Source organism: Carassius gibelio, chromosome A6, assembly GCF_023724105.1.
Source record: "Carassius gibelio isolate Cgi1373 ecotype wild population from Czech Republic chromosome A6, carGib1.2-hapl.c, whole genome shotgun sequence".
NCBI classification, from domain to species: Eukaryota; Metazoa; Chordata; class Actinopteri; order Cypriniformes; family Cyprinidae; genus Carassius; species Carassius gibelio.
The window spans coordinates 1,617,158-1,632,298 of record NC_068376.1 but is presented as its reverse complement, the minus strand read 5'-3'; the positions used below and the strand labels follow the sequence as shown (position 1 = coordinate 1,632,298).

The following is a 15,141-nucleotide window of genomic DNA, read 5'->3' as shown; positions in this document are numbered from 1 at the left end:
AGGGCAAATAAATGTAAAGTCTTAGATTGCCCAAATCAATCTGTAGATTGATATCTGATTAAACATTAATTTCACCAGCTGAAGAGGAGTCTAAAGACAGAAACTCCCCAATTTAATAACTTGGATGGGTTAAATGAAGAGGACCAATTCTGAGTATGGGTCACCAAACTTGGCAAATGTTACGACTTTCACTTTCAAAAGTGCTGTCCTTTTTATTTGGGTTAAACAGGTATGTGCCGAAAGACCTAATGATAAAATGTGACATTATGTAGTTTTGTCGCATAGGCTATTCATCTTTTAATCATATTTGCAAATGCAAAGACTCCACAGCAGAAAAAAAGCAATTTTGTCTTTACCGTTCCAATACTTATGGAGAGCACTGTATATTCTTTTTCATTTATATCACACAAAGATTGGCCATTCTTACATTATTACAGTTATACACACACACACACACACACACACACACACACACTTTAATAAAACACAAAACCTCCAATATTTGTCACAATAAAACGTAACAATAAAATTGTTTTAACAAATAATTATCACATTCAGTGATCATTAAAATTATTTATACCATTTATTTATTTATTATCATTAATTCATTAATTTATCAATATTATATTATCAGTTTATTATTACATTTAAATACCATTACATTACACATAAATGATAATTTTCTTTATTTAATGCAAACTGCACTGCAACAACATCTATCTACATTGAATTAAAAATCGAAAAAAATATTTATCTGTATATATTAAATAAGCAAAATTATATATATATATATATATATATGTATGTATATATATATATATATATATATATATATATATATATATATATGTATGTATGTATATATATATATATATATATATATATATATATATATATATATATATATATATATATATATATATGAAAATGAAAATGTCACAGTGCAGATTATTCTTTCCGTTTCTTTAAAGTGCCCTTATTATGCCATTTCAAATATTGCCTTCCATGCAGTGTGTAATGTAGCTGTATGTGAATATAAAAGATCTACAAAGTTAAAGCCGAAGATGCACAATAAATAAGTTGTTGCCTCCCAAAGGAAAGAATTGATTCTGAACAGCCTAAACAAGCCGTCAGTAATTTGAATCCCTATGCTACACGTCACAGGGTAACATATTTGCATAATTCCTGCCTATGTTCTATGTTGCCTGGCCACGATTAACTCGACCCACCCACAAACACTGTAGCTTGTCCGTGTGGTTGACATCATGGTGAGAAGTCACTCAGTCCAACGTTGTGCAAGTCAATTTATTTTATTTTCACTTCCGAAAGATTAGGCTGAAAAAATGAGTGGTTAAATTCACAGCAGTACAGCCCCAATCTTGTGTTGAGTTCCCATGATTTGTCTGTCAACTACTTCTCTAATCCTGGGGAGTTCAATGGAATTCACAAAACACTTGCTCTTGAGAGATGGATCAGTGCCCGGTTAATTTGGACCAGCTGGTTTCACAGAATCAAAACCTGTAAGTTTGATAAATAATAGATTTTCATATTTTTATTGAGTGTTCAAAATACAGAATTATTGCAATAGGCATATCATTTTCGACATGAGCTGTACGTAGCAGACCAGTAACAACAGGCTGGGCCATCTGACCAAACAGAACAGAACAGGCTCACAGGAAAGTAGGGATTTCGAAAGAATGAATCTTAGAACTGCTTCAAACAAATTGCTTAAGAACCAAGGTGATATTAAATGCATATTTTGAGAAAATGAAAGTGTTTTTTGACCTTGCATGCATGTAAAACTCTTGCAGGAGACTCCCAAAACGATATAAGGAACCTTAAAAATGACATAATAATAGTGGCATTTTAAACAAATTGTAATTTATTATTTCCATATTTGCAAAATCTAACTTACAGTAAATTACAGTTCTTGACATGTTCACATAATGCAATTATGTTGATGTACAGATTCATTTACCTTTCTCTCTGTGATAGTCTGGCTCACGCTAGGACATTTCTTCACCCGCATAATTACGAATGAAGGTGTAAGATGAGAAGATATCTATGAGTGTGATCATACATGTGAGTGCTTACCAATTACTACAGCAGACTATGTGCTAAAAACTAAGATTACCTGTCTCATTCAGCTCTGGGGCATACAGCACAAATGATCCAATTATGCTTATTTTACATATGTAAATATTGCTCTGGTTCATACATCCATCCTTTGTGTGCATCGCAAACCCAAACAACCACATGAAATTCGAAAACACTGTATATGTGTCTTTCTTTTCTTTCTGTACTCGACCAATCACCTGCTCTCTTCAGACAGGCCTGTGAAACAGCTGACACATTTGACAGGCGTTTTTTTGACTAACTGCATATGGCAGTCTTGATAAATAACACACTAAGGAGGAAGCTTATCAACCAAATAAACTCAGCTTTACAGATAAGGAAGAATATGCAAATCCAGCAAGACAGTTTCCAGCACAGTCTGCAAAGTGCCGAATAAACATGCCAAATAAATAAAGCTCCTTCCTTCTGTATGTCTCACAGGATCATTCTGTTTATTTTACTTCTTGAAGAACAAATCCTTATTTTATCACAAACCATAGTCATTTTATCTATTTTTTTTTCTGATAGCGACTTAAATCATAAACCAACATTTAATATATCATGAACTAGATTTTTTAAATTTCTGAAAAAAATCAGTGATTTTATTTAATTAATTAATTTATTTTTATTTTTATCCATGTTTCTTTACATAATCTACGCATAACCTTTACACAGTTTTCATGTGCAAAACATGCCATGGTCTTGATAATCGTAAGGGTCTTTAAATGTTCATTATGTTCGAAGTAGTTAATAAAACAGATTATTGGAGTATGTTTTACAAGAAAATAGTGTTTATATTATACTTTTTTATTATACTTATACTTTCTACTTTTTAATTTTAGTGTTTTGATTTAATTGAGTGTATTGCTTACCATTTGTTTTGTTATTATTTGTGAAATTTACTAGCAATTTCTGTTTTTTTTTCTAATTTATATTTTCTTATTTATTTATTTATTTGTTTATTTATTTATTTGTCTGTTTATTTATTTATTTATAATCTTTGTAGGTGGTTTTTAGGGTGTTCTGGGCTGAGTTTCCCAAAAGCTTCATAAGCCTAAGAAGTTCGTAAAAACGATCGCACAACTGATCTTAATATTACGGTCTGTTTCCCAAAAGCATTGTAACTTAAGTAGCTCTTGAAAATCATTGTAGATCTATGGGTGCTCTGGAATAATCGTTAATCCCTATATGCATCGTAAAAAGGCAGATTTATGCAGTCACCTTCAGGACAATCGGCAGATTTCACCTTTAACTTGATTCAAGTGCAATGTGATTATAATATAAGGATTTGATTGTGCTTTATTGTACACTTTATTACTCATTTTCTTTATCTTTTTTTAATATAAATTAATAATTTAAAATACTCATCTAAATTAAATGACTGAACAAAAAAAAGAAAAAAAAAGAAAAGAAGTTATGTAGGAAATAGTTCAAAAACTGCGGGAAAAAAATATGTCAATGACTTGCTGAAGTGCACGAAAACCAGCTATATGTTGGACCTGAAAATAACTTCTCTCTCTATACTGTAAATAAATAAATACATTTGAATAAATATATGCATTTAGCAGACGCTTTTATCCAAAGCGACTTATTTTATCCAGGCTAACATTTTTAACATGACATAATATATAAATATGTAAAGTGTACAAAATATATTATATATTATTATGTTAGTATAATATTATACACTATAATATAATATAATATTGTATTGTAATGTAGTTATTATATCCAAGTTGTCTGTCTGGTACGCAGCATTAGGTAAACGTCAATAAACGTTTGTGTACTACAGTAAAGAGCTATTCTGTAAGGTGAAATTTCAGCACTTGATAAAAGGATAGCGACTCCTAATTAGCACTTAAAGCACGGCTACATAGAACTGTGTTAAGTGCAATTTTGGGAAATGCACATGAAACAATAACGAAAGATCGCAAAATGACTAGAAAATGCTCTTAAGCTCTAAGATCAATCATTATCGGGAAACCTGGCCCTGATTGGTTGCTTACCAGTTCCTATAGAAACAGCCCAAGCTTCTCAATATCTCCAGATATGGTAAGCAATTATAGTCTGTTTTTAAAATTGTATGTCTGATCATTTATGAAAATAACTGCACACCTCCCCTCAACAAGCCTCATGATTTAAAGAATCATTCATGTCCATAGCAGAAATGGTGCACTAAAGTTTACAGTTTTCTGCATTCACTGGAATCATTATTTGGGTCACTTTTTTGAAACTCTTCAGCATATGTCCGAGCCAAATTTTAGCTTGGCACAGCAGTTAATTTCACATTCAAAATGAACTAAAACTCAAAAATTTCCAAAACTATTTATACATGTCTCAAATCAAGACATTCTTCTATAACACTAGCAAAGCTTGTTAACCAACAAACACACTTTTTCACTTATAAAACGACCTAAAAATACTGACAACATCATCACACAATGCTTTCTTTTGTCAAATTTCTTTACAACACAAGAATGACACATCTAACATTTAGAAATAACTGCAACATTTAGCCCATACTATGCTCAACTGTGTTGTTCATCTACATCAACTTTTTTGATAGTTTTTGGAATTTATCTCAGTATGGTATTACTTTAGAAATTTAACAAATTGCTGTATTTTTCAGTTTTGTATTAGGTTTGAACTGGTGGTGGTTGTGTCAAAGTGAGAAAACTATTTAGTCATTGAATGCGTCAGTGCCAAAAAAATGATAAATGATCCAAGTTTAGTCTTGGGCTTACTGTGTAAAGTTTTAAAAAAGGGACCTACGTATTGAGAATGGGTCCTAGCTAAAAAATAAAATAAATTAAATGATATCCTTACCATCTACAAAAAAATAGCGAAACAGTATGTAATGCTACCTGTTGGTACTTATTTGTAAGTCATTGTTTTATGACTGACAAAGTGTGTTTGTTGAGTGACAACCTTTGCTAGCGTTATGGAAGAATGATTTGATTTGAGACGTTTTTTGTAGATTTATTGCATTTAAGATGTGAAATTAACTGTTGTGCCAAGTTGAAAATGACTTAAGTATTGAGAAAAGTATCCTTGTGATTAAAAAAAAAAAAAGGTATGAGCAATAGTAATAGTTATTCTATGCATAACATGCCCAAATTTAAGCATCAGGTGATATTCACCTACTGTACATCAAAGGCCACAACACCCAAAAAAGTGGCATTTGGCCGCTAGATTGGTGCAGCCATAATATCATGTAACATGCATTTACATTTGTGTCAAACACAGAGGTGTGCAGTTTATCTTTTGCTCGGCTGTGTGTTTTTGTTCTTCTCATTACCCTGAAGGGGACAGTTGGCAGGCGGTATAGAGGACAGGACGAAGAGTTGGGCTGGTAGCCAATGCCACGAACGCCGGCAAGTATAACTGACAATTAAAAAAACACAAGTTGACAGGGCAGACAGCTGTGACTTTAGAGTTGGGAGTGGGTGAGGATTTATAGAGAAGCAATAGCTTGCTGAAGTCAAAGAAGGAAAACAAAACAAACAGCAATGTAGCTGATGAATGAATACGTTTTTCCGTTGTATTACTCAAACATTCAGTAAAGCGTCTCAAAAAAAAATTCAGCCTTATTTATAATACACATTCACCCAATATAGAAAATTAGTGTATATTAAATCTATGCTAACTTTTCTCTAAAATATTAAACCACAGAAGTCTGAAAAAGTCATATCCCTTCAGAACTAACATGTTGCATGTAATGAAATATGCAAAAGTACATTTCAAGAATATTCACTGAAGGAGTGATTACATGCTATTCAATGATTATAGAGAATATTCATAGTGATTACACCCTTAGGGGGCTTCTTTGCGGGATGCTGTGTTCACAAGGTACTGTATGTTTTTAATCCAGATCATTTGTAGGCTCAAACGTTGCTTGTGAATATCACAAACACATGACAACATTTTATTATGCGCGATAAAAAGCAGTCCATGGATGAGTGATAGAAGTGGAGCACGCATCTGAGTGACAACTCAAAATTTGAGAGTAAATCGCAGGTTGAAAGATGCAGGCTAAAGCCTCTTTAAATAGGGAATGGAGCCATCTATGATTCAATGTGAATTTTCAGGTTGGAAATTTCCATAATGCAAAGATAAAAAATAAATAAATGTAACATTCTATAAACAACACCAAAGTGGCTTAGAGAGCTGATTCTGTATGAATGAAATGCAACATCAAACCATAAAGATTTCCATTTGATTGACTGATACTTCATTGTGGTTCTTGTGTATATCCACTTGCTGCTTCTTCGTGAAAATAAAAAGTCATTAAATAAACCTTGTTGTGGTGTAAAGGCTCTTAGAAAAGACATGCAGTCCAACTTCTGTTATAAACTGGACTCGACCCTGCGTCCTCACTGGAGCACCATAACTCAGTCACACTTGTTAACGTAATGTAATTTCACACTATATACAATGAACATGAATGCTAACACCACACAATTCTCACAAAGATCGTACAACTTAAACTTTTCATGTGATATATAATTTCAACTTTTTATCTTATTAGTATGACTTTTGTCTTCATTTTGACTCATAGTTATGACTGATCTCAATTTTGCCTTTTTGTCAATTTCTAGTGTCATTATTTTGATTTTTCATTTTATAATAGTTTTTTTATGTCAAAATTAAGACTTTCTATTTAATAATTATGACATAGTATATCAGAAATATGATTTACAAACACATTCTTTTGTGTGGCAGAAATGTGCTTCCATAAGATCTGACTACACCTCATTGCCAGTTTTTAATTCTATGTCCTTACATTCTTTCATGAATGTCTATCTCTCTTGCTATATATCCACCTGTTTTTATTACACCACTTATACCCGTGATATGATTTTAAAAACCAGAAACCAAGCAAAACACTTTAGACTATGGTTCAAACTAGGTTCCACATGAGCACCTCCAGCATAGACAGTTTCAGTGATTAACCTAGAAGTGAAAATAACTATACTGTGATATATACTGTTCCTTTGAAATAAAATGATTAATATATTTTGGTCATACCTGCCTGTAGGGTATATATATGTGACTGTGTAAGTATCTGGCCCTATATAAGCAGAAATCTTCTCATATTGTGGCTGTCTGTCTCCTTCTTTTTCGCCCGTCTCTCGTCCATCGTTCTGCTCTACTTCCTTCAGCTCGGTTTGTAATGAAGATTGGCTTCAGGTTTACGCCTCGCCGCCGTGGAGAGCATAACAACACTATACCTGATGTTTTCTCTCTTTTCCTCTAAAGATTGCAATTGATTTAAGTGTGATGGGTAATATTGTTCAGAACACAATGACAGCGGTGATAAAGCATTCTGGACATTTGCTTGACACCGGGTTATCACGACTTAAACACAATGAGAACGGTTAGGCTTGAAAGTGATAAAGAGAGATGAGCCATTGGGAGATATAAAAATGAGAGCGATAAGGAGGCAAATACTGTGTTGTCCAACCTTTGTATCACTTGCTGTCCTTGCCGCACACCTGTAGCCATGTGGCCTAAGCTGCGAACAGATGGCGGCGTGTTGTCCTTCACCTTCATTCCGCACGGAAAAAAGAGAAAACAGCAGTTGACATTTTCCAGACAGAACGCAACTCCTTGCTGATTTGTCACCTGCCTGTATAATAAACTTATATTTGGCAAATGTGACCTGTCATGTGCACAACAAACTCAACACCAATGATTAACTCTGATTCTTTTTATCCTCATTAGGTTTATGACTGTTTACATAAGACTTGTGGAAAAGCAGACGCCATAAAAGTTACACCTGCTCTCCTCCTCCATATGTTTATCAGAAAGAGCCTAAATCCAGGTTTAATTATTTGAAAAGGTAAGATATGGTACATTAACTATTTAGGTCACAAGGCCAGTCATTGGCATTACACAGCTTCCAAGGAAATAAACTCAATAGAGCTACTGTAATGCACAACAAATTTTAAATTAACTTATAAAATGCGATGGTGACAAAAAATATACAAAAGTATTCAGTAATAATAAGTAATGAGAATAAGAATAGAATATAGAATAGAATATTAATGGTATATCTCCACATCATAAAATTGCATTTTGATATCCTCTCACCTTTTTGTCACTTAATAAATGATTAAAATCATTCTAACTATTAGATGAATACAGTTACGAACTCCTTTTGCAGTACATTATTGCACAATATTTGACATCAAAACAATGTATAGTAAAGATAACTAATTACTGCTATTTACTGAAACCAAGCATAAAAATAAAAGTGATATACTAAAGGGTATAAAAAAATAAAATAAAAGATGCACCAGAATTAACAAAAATGGTCCAAATGTAAAATACAGGGGCAACAAATTTAATTAAGTTGAAATGTGTAAATTATATTTATACAGCCCATGGTTGCACCAAAAATAAATCATTTTATGCAGGTTTTTTTTTTTTTTTTTTTTTTTTTTTTTAGTAATATATCCAATCATACATCTATCTGTTTAGCTTATGAATGCTATGGTCAATCAGAGGCCTTAAGCATGTATTAGTCACTGTTGAAGAAGAAATCAGCTTCAGAGTTTATTAAACATGCACTCTCACAAATGATCTCCTCATAAACCACAAAGTGCAGATAGATGTAAAAAGAGATCTATTATGCAGTGTAGTCAGCTTCATTGAATATAATGGGAGTTTTTGCAAGATTGAAGTCAGTGGACTCGCAATCATCTGAAGTCATTGATTCCTTTACTAATGTTGATTAATTAAATGCAAGCATTATATATATATATATATATATATATATATATATATGTGTGTGTGTTTTATCACAAATTTGTGGAGCTCTTTGAATAATATGTACCGATCTCACACACACACAGTTGTTTCTATATCGCAGTAGGGGTTTTCATTGACAGCCATTATTGGGCGGTAACCGAGCCCCACTCTTACCCCTTTTATTTGCTTTAAATTTTATAGCCATAGGGAGAGCCTTAATATATATGATTTCAGGATGGCACATGAAGAGAAACTCTCACACATGTGCTGCTGCCTCTTTAAAAAAACACCATTTCAAAACTATGAGCAGCTGCTTTCTATATTAATATCTTTCATTCTGCAGCTCACCCCCACAGAGGACTCTCACATTTCTACATCAACACTGTGGTTTTTACACACTCTCATAGTCGTTTACTTTAACGCTCGTTAGCAGAAACCCGATCCGGCGGTACAGCACTTTAAGCCATCTAGAGAGGAAACGGGAGTTTATATACCTCCAGCCGAAGATATTTTAGAGCAACGACCCTAAATCACTGCAATAACACTGTAGCCATTTAACTGTCAAAATAGCCATCAGAGAGCTTGTACCACCTCAGCAGGATAATTGCATGTGTGTGTGCGAGAGAGGATCATTATGAACATTTAGAGCGTGTTGAGGGAGTCTGTCCTGCGTATCTTTCATCTTTTACTTCCCCCATCTCTCAGTTAAGATCCTATTTTCTGAAATGTACATCTAAGCAGCACTTATTCTCTTGTTAGTGTTTTTTTCCCCAGTTTCCGACAAGCTAAACAAACAGAATAAAACATGTGGCTATATCATTGCCTTTCTTCTCTGTTCTACAAATTATTTGCAATTCTGCAGCACAAGTTTCACCATACTCAGGAAAAAAGCTTTAAGTGGAGAGTCCAAACTTTTAAAGCATTCCATTGTGGAAAAGCTTAATGCAACATTATGGGTGCAATGGCTGAACTCTGACCCTTTTAGATTTAAGTTGTGCTTTAAAAGGTTTACTGGACTGAGCTGGACTGGTGCTCGCGCAGGGCCATCAGCGTCTAGTCACATCGATGCCCAGAACTCACTCTTTCTCTCTTAAATCATCACATCTCAAAGAACTGAACAAAAGATTTACATAGAAAGTTTAAGTCTGTCTGAATCAGCGAGAGATGAGAGAGAGAGAGATGACAGCAAATAAGATCAGGTCATGTCAGAAGCTCTTTTCTCAAAAGGCTAAGAAGTGCCCCATTTATTATTCAGCCTCATCCTTCATGTTTAATGGTGACCTATGAAGAAAACGGGAAAGATTGAAATTGAAAGTTGGCTGCTGTGTTTTGGTTACCACTGACTTTCTTTGTGTGGACAAAAACACTGAGATATGTCTCAAAATATCTTCTTTCATGTTCCACAGAAGAAAGAGAATCATATAAGTTTGGGACAACATGAGGTAATGACAATTTTGGGTGAACTATACCTATACATCACTCAAACGTTTTTGAACAGTAAGTTTTTTTATGTTTTTTTAAATAAGTCTCTTCTGCTCACCAAGCCTTCATTTATTTGGTCCAAAATACAGCAAAAGCAGTAATATTGTGAAATATTTTTTAACTATTTAAAATAACTGTTTTCTATTTGAATATATTTTAAAATGTAATTTATTCCTGCAATTTCAAAGCAAATTTTTTTAGCATCATTACTCGTTACACAATCCTTCAGAAATCATTCAAATATTCAGATTTGCTGTTCAAATTTTTATTATTATTATTATTATTATTATTATTATTATTATTATTATGTTGAAAACAGCTGAGTAGAGTTTTTTTTCAGGTTTCTTTGATGAATAGAAATTTCAGAAGAACAGTATTTATCTGATATATAATTTTATGAAACATTATAAATGACTTTATTGTCACGTTTGATAAATTTAAAGCATACTTAAATAAATCAATAAATTAATAAATAATAAAAATAAAATCATTATACTGACTCAAAGCTTTTGAATGGTATTTTTGAATAATGCTTTAACAGCCGAATTTCCGATGAAAAACTTGTATATCACAAAATTCATGTTACAATGTCAGAAAGTTGTAGCGACCAAATAACATAAGAAAATGCTGATGTACACAATCAATATGCATAGTTTCATTAGTCATAATCAACTTTTATATTGAATAGATTTATATTTATTTATATTTTTTTTTTTTAATCAAATATGTAATTCAAAATGCTTCGTGGGAATTGTAGTTCTTTCCTTGACTTAAGACATTGTAACGGTGGCACGCCCTAGTGACCTTTTGGAAACAGAATCTATTTCATAGTTCGGGCGCCAGACAGGATTTTGGCCTGTCATCAATTAAATATCAAAATCCCGTCATAACCCAGGGAGATTTTTTTTAAAATACCACAGTTACTCAAACTACATGGGTTGCTTGTACAGTAGTTAATAGAAGACAAACAACAACAACTTGCAGTTCGAAAGAATTAATTGTTATATATTTGTCCCTTCTTTATACACAATTCTGGACACAAATCAAAAACCCCATATAATCAGGAGGAAAGGAACAAAAACAAAAACGAACAATAATAAACAAACAAAAAAATAATAATGATAATAATGTATAGAAAAACAACAATTGTAAACGACAAGGTTTTCATACAGGCATAATTAAATGAACTTAGACATCCCAGTAAACAAGATCAGCAGATCGAGGCTTTCTCCTCCAAACAAAAACACTCATCAGCGGTCCAGCGAGAAAAAAAAAAACAAAAACAAAAAAACACAGGATTAGTATATATTTTTTTCTCTTGAACCACCAAAGTCATAGATATACTGAAAGGGAAATTAAATGAAAGTCAGTAATATAAATACATCGGTCACTCAAAGCGACCCGCGAATGGGTGGAGGAAGTGCGTGCGATGAAGTGCGTTAGTGTGTGTGTGCGCGTGTGTGCAATATCGCTGACCATGTCTGGCAGGGAAAAGATCCTTGGGAGGCAGCGTTTTCTCCGGATTAGCAAAACCCAACGGAATGACGATCTTGTGAGTTCCTTCAGCAGTTCGTTACACTCTTTGCAGCCTGGTGAATCTTTATTTCCGCACTCTCACTGACCCAATACAGCGTGCGTCTCACTCCCGCCGATCAACTCCTTTGTTTGGTTTGCTCACCTGCCACTTGGCGTTCGCGTTTACCATTTCCCCCCCTTTTTCCAAGCGATTTTTCCTTTTTATAATTTTGCCTTAATTGTTCCACATCCCGATATGGGCACGGAAGGGGCGGATTTTCTTTACATCGCCACACTCCCCCCCGCTGGGACAAACAACCCATGGTTGGCAAAACAACTAATATTTGAGTTTCTCTTAGAAGCCCAAAAACTCCTCATCTTCATCAGAGGACTGTTCGAAAATCTTAACGAGTTTTTTTTTTTCAATTAGCTCTAACTCTTCCATTGTTGGGTAGTACGGTTTCAAATTACAAACGTGCGCTGTTCTGACATCCTCTCCAGTTGTTTCCAGCGCAATCTGGTAATTCAGCGGTCCCAATTTTCTCAGCACTCGGTAAGGACCTTTCCACTTGGGGGCTAGTTTTGCACTGAAATGTTGTTGTGCCTTGGACTGTGGAAAATTCCGTAACCAGATCCTGTCCTTTTCTTTAAAGAACACGTCTCGTCTGTTTTTGTTGTAACTTCTCAGCTGTCGTTTTTTGGCTTTTTTACAGCATTCTTCAGCTTGTGATTTTAACTGGGCTAGTTGATTTACCACATCATAGGATGGATTTGATGGTGAGAGATTTTTACCCTGAAGTATCTTGTCCATGGGGCCTTGTAATTTTCTTCCTAGCTGGAGCTCCGCAGGGGACATGCCAGTGCTTTCTTGAACGGCTGAGTTAAGAGCAAAACGAAGCTCAGGTAAATACTGATCCCATTTTTTATGGTTTTCATCCACATAGGAGGCAATCATGCATTTCAAAGTGCGGTTAACTCTCTCCGTCATATTGGTTTGTGGGTGATAGGCAGTTGTTAATTTGGGGGTAACACTCCATTTCTCACACAGTTCTTTGAATATGGAAGAGACAAACTGAGTTCCCCGGTCAGACAAGATGAAGTCCGGTACTCCATATCGGGTGAGGATTTCCGTTCGGAGAATCGTTGCTATGGTGCTCGCAATTGCAGTGCGCATTGGAAAGAGCTCAACCCATCGAGAGAAATAATCCACAAAAACTAGAAGGTATTCATGTCTGCGAGTACTACTTGGCAAAGGTCCCATTATGTCCACTCCTACCATCTTGTTGGGTTGCGACACTGTAATTGGTTGTAGTTTGCCAGCTGGTTTCTGATTTTCATATTTAAGCTTTTGACATTTTTCACAACACTTGACATGGTGTTTTACATCGGTCCACATTCCAGGCCAAAAAACAACATGATGCAATCGTTTGTAGGTCTTGAATATGCCACCATGACCGCTTAGAGGATTGGAGTGGTAGTATTGAAGGACAGATGGAATGAGACTGCGAGGGAGGTACACCCTGTAGTTGACTTGGTCCTTTGTTAGGTAAGTCTTGTGATAAAGTTTGTCTTCGACTACCTCATACTTGTCTTTCCATGTGCTGTTGTCTTGTGCCAAGGCTTTGAGCAATTTTACGATTTCAGAATCCTTGTGTTGCTCTTCCCAGATGGTTGCAGCAGTGACTGGCAATTCATCAGTGTCCGTCTGGCTGGAGTATAGGGTACATCCTGATATGCTGGGAACTCTAGAAAGAGCATCAGGTGCCACATTAAGTTTCCCTTTCCTGTATTCAATGATGAAATCAAACTTTTGCAACCTTAAGGCCCATCTGACGAGGCGACTGGTGGACTTTGGGGAGCTCATAACCCACTGGAGAGCCATGTGGTCTGTAACTACGGTGAACATGCGATACTCCAAGTAATGCTGCCACTTTTCAAGTGCCCATATGACTGCAAGACACTCTTTCTCTGTTGCGGTGTAATTTCTTTCAGCCTTATTCAGTGCTCTACTTGCATAAGCAATAACTACTTCCATTCCCTGGTCCTTCCTTTGTGTTAGCACAGCTCCAAGACCTGTGTCGCTGGCATCAGTGTGCACCATGAAGGGTAACTGGAGGTTTGGATGGCTCAGGATGGGAGGTGAAGTAAGGTGGGTTTTTAATTGTTCAAAGGCTTCTTGACATTGTGGTATCCAGTGAAACGAGTTCCCTTTTTTCTTTAGCGCATTTATGGGTTCAGCAATTTGAGAAAAATTAGGAACAAAGCGGTGGTACCAACCGGCTAGTCCCAGGAAGCGCTGGACCTCTTTGATGTCTCGTGGCACAGGGTAAGATTTGATGGCCTCAACTTTGCTTGCGTCTGCAGTAATACCATTTATGCTAACAACATGACCCAAGAATGTAATCTCCTTAAGGCAAAACTTGCTCTTTTTCAGGTTGATAGTCAGTCCAGCCTCCTGAAGCTTAAGAAGGACTGATTGGAGATCGTTGAAGTGCTGAGCCACTGATGGTGAATAGATGATAATATCGTCAATGTAGACAAAGCATATTTTTCCTCTCAATTTTCCCAGTACAGTCTCCATTAGCCTCTGGAATGTGGCGGGGGCATTTTTCAGACCAAAAGGCATTACATTAAAGTGGTACAGTCCTGAAGGTGTAATAAATGCAGTTTTATGCTTACTTTGGGCTTCCATGGCCACCTGCCAGTAGCCACTATTTAGGTCGATGGTGAAGGAGGGCTAGTGGCCATGGCTTTATGGTGTTGTGTATATAATTAGTAAATTAAATGAGTAACTTGGAATTACTGTGGCCTTTTTGTTTCTTTTTGTTGGGGGTTAAAATAAAAATAAGAAAAAAAAAAAAAAGTACAAAAGGGACCGAGTACAATTTCCAGTCACAGTTTAACACTTTCCACAATTTTTTTTTTTTTTTCAAAACACACACAAAATGATCAGAGTACTCCCTGATCAGAAACACCCACAATTTTCAACATTAAAGTTTAAACGAGAAATGTTCTAATGCATGTGACACATTTTCAAGTTCCAGGGAAATATTCAGGTTCAGATCAATGTAAATGCTTGAGTTCAAGTCGTTCAAGTCCCTGTTCGGGCGCCACTTCTGTAACGGTGGCACGCCCTAGTGACCTTTTGGAAACAGAATCTATTTCATAGTTCGGGCGCCAGACAGGATTTTGGCCTGTCATCAATTAAATATCAAAATCCCGTGATAACCCAGGGAGATTTTTTTTTAAATACCACAGTTACTCAAACTACATGGG

The 15,141-nt window shown here is 35.2% G+C and overlaps 2 long non-coding RNA genes across 2 annotated transcripts; both read left to right on the top strand.

Annotated features, from left to right (window-relative positions):
- Positions 1–12,446: 12,446 nt before the first annotated feature.
- On the top strand, positions 12,447–13,382 carry LOC128015223 (uncharacterized). Its single transcript, XR_008183847.1, has 3 exons — positions 12,447–12,768; positions 12,914–13,087; positions 13,299–13,382. It is a non-coding gene; the product is annotated as an uncharacterized LOC128015223 (long non-coding RNA).
- A 217-nt stretch (positions 13,383–13,599) lies between these two features.
- Positions 13,600–14,544, top strand: LOC128015224 (uncharacterized). Its single transcript, XR_008183848.1, has 3 exons — positions 13,600–14,014; positions 14,087–14,191; positions 14,300–14,544. It is a non-coding gene; the product is annotated as an uncharacterized LOC128015224 (long non-coding RNA).
- Positions 14,545–15,141: the final 597 nt, after the last annotated feature.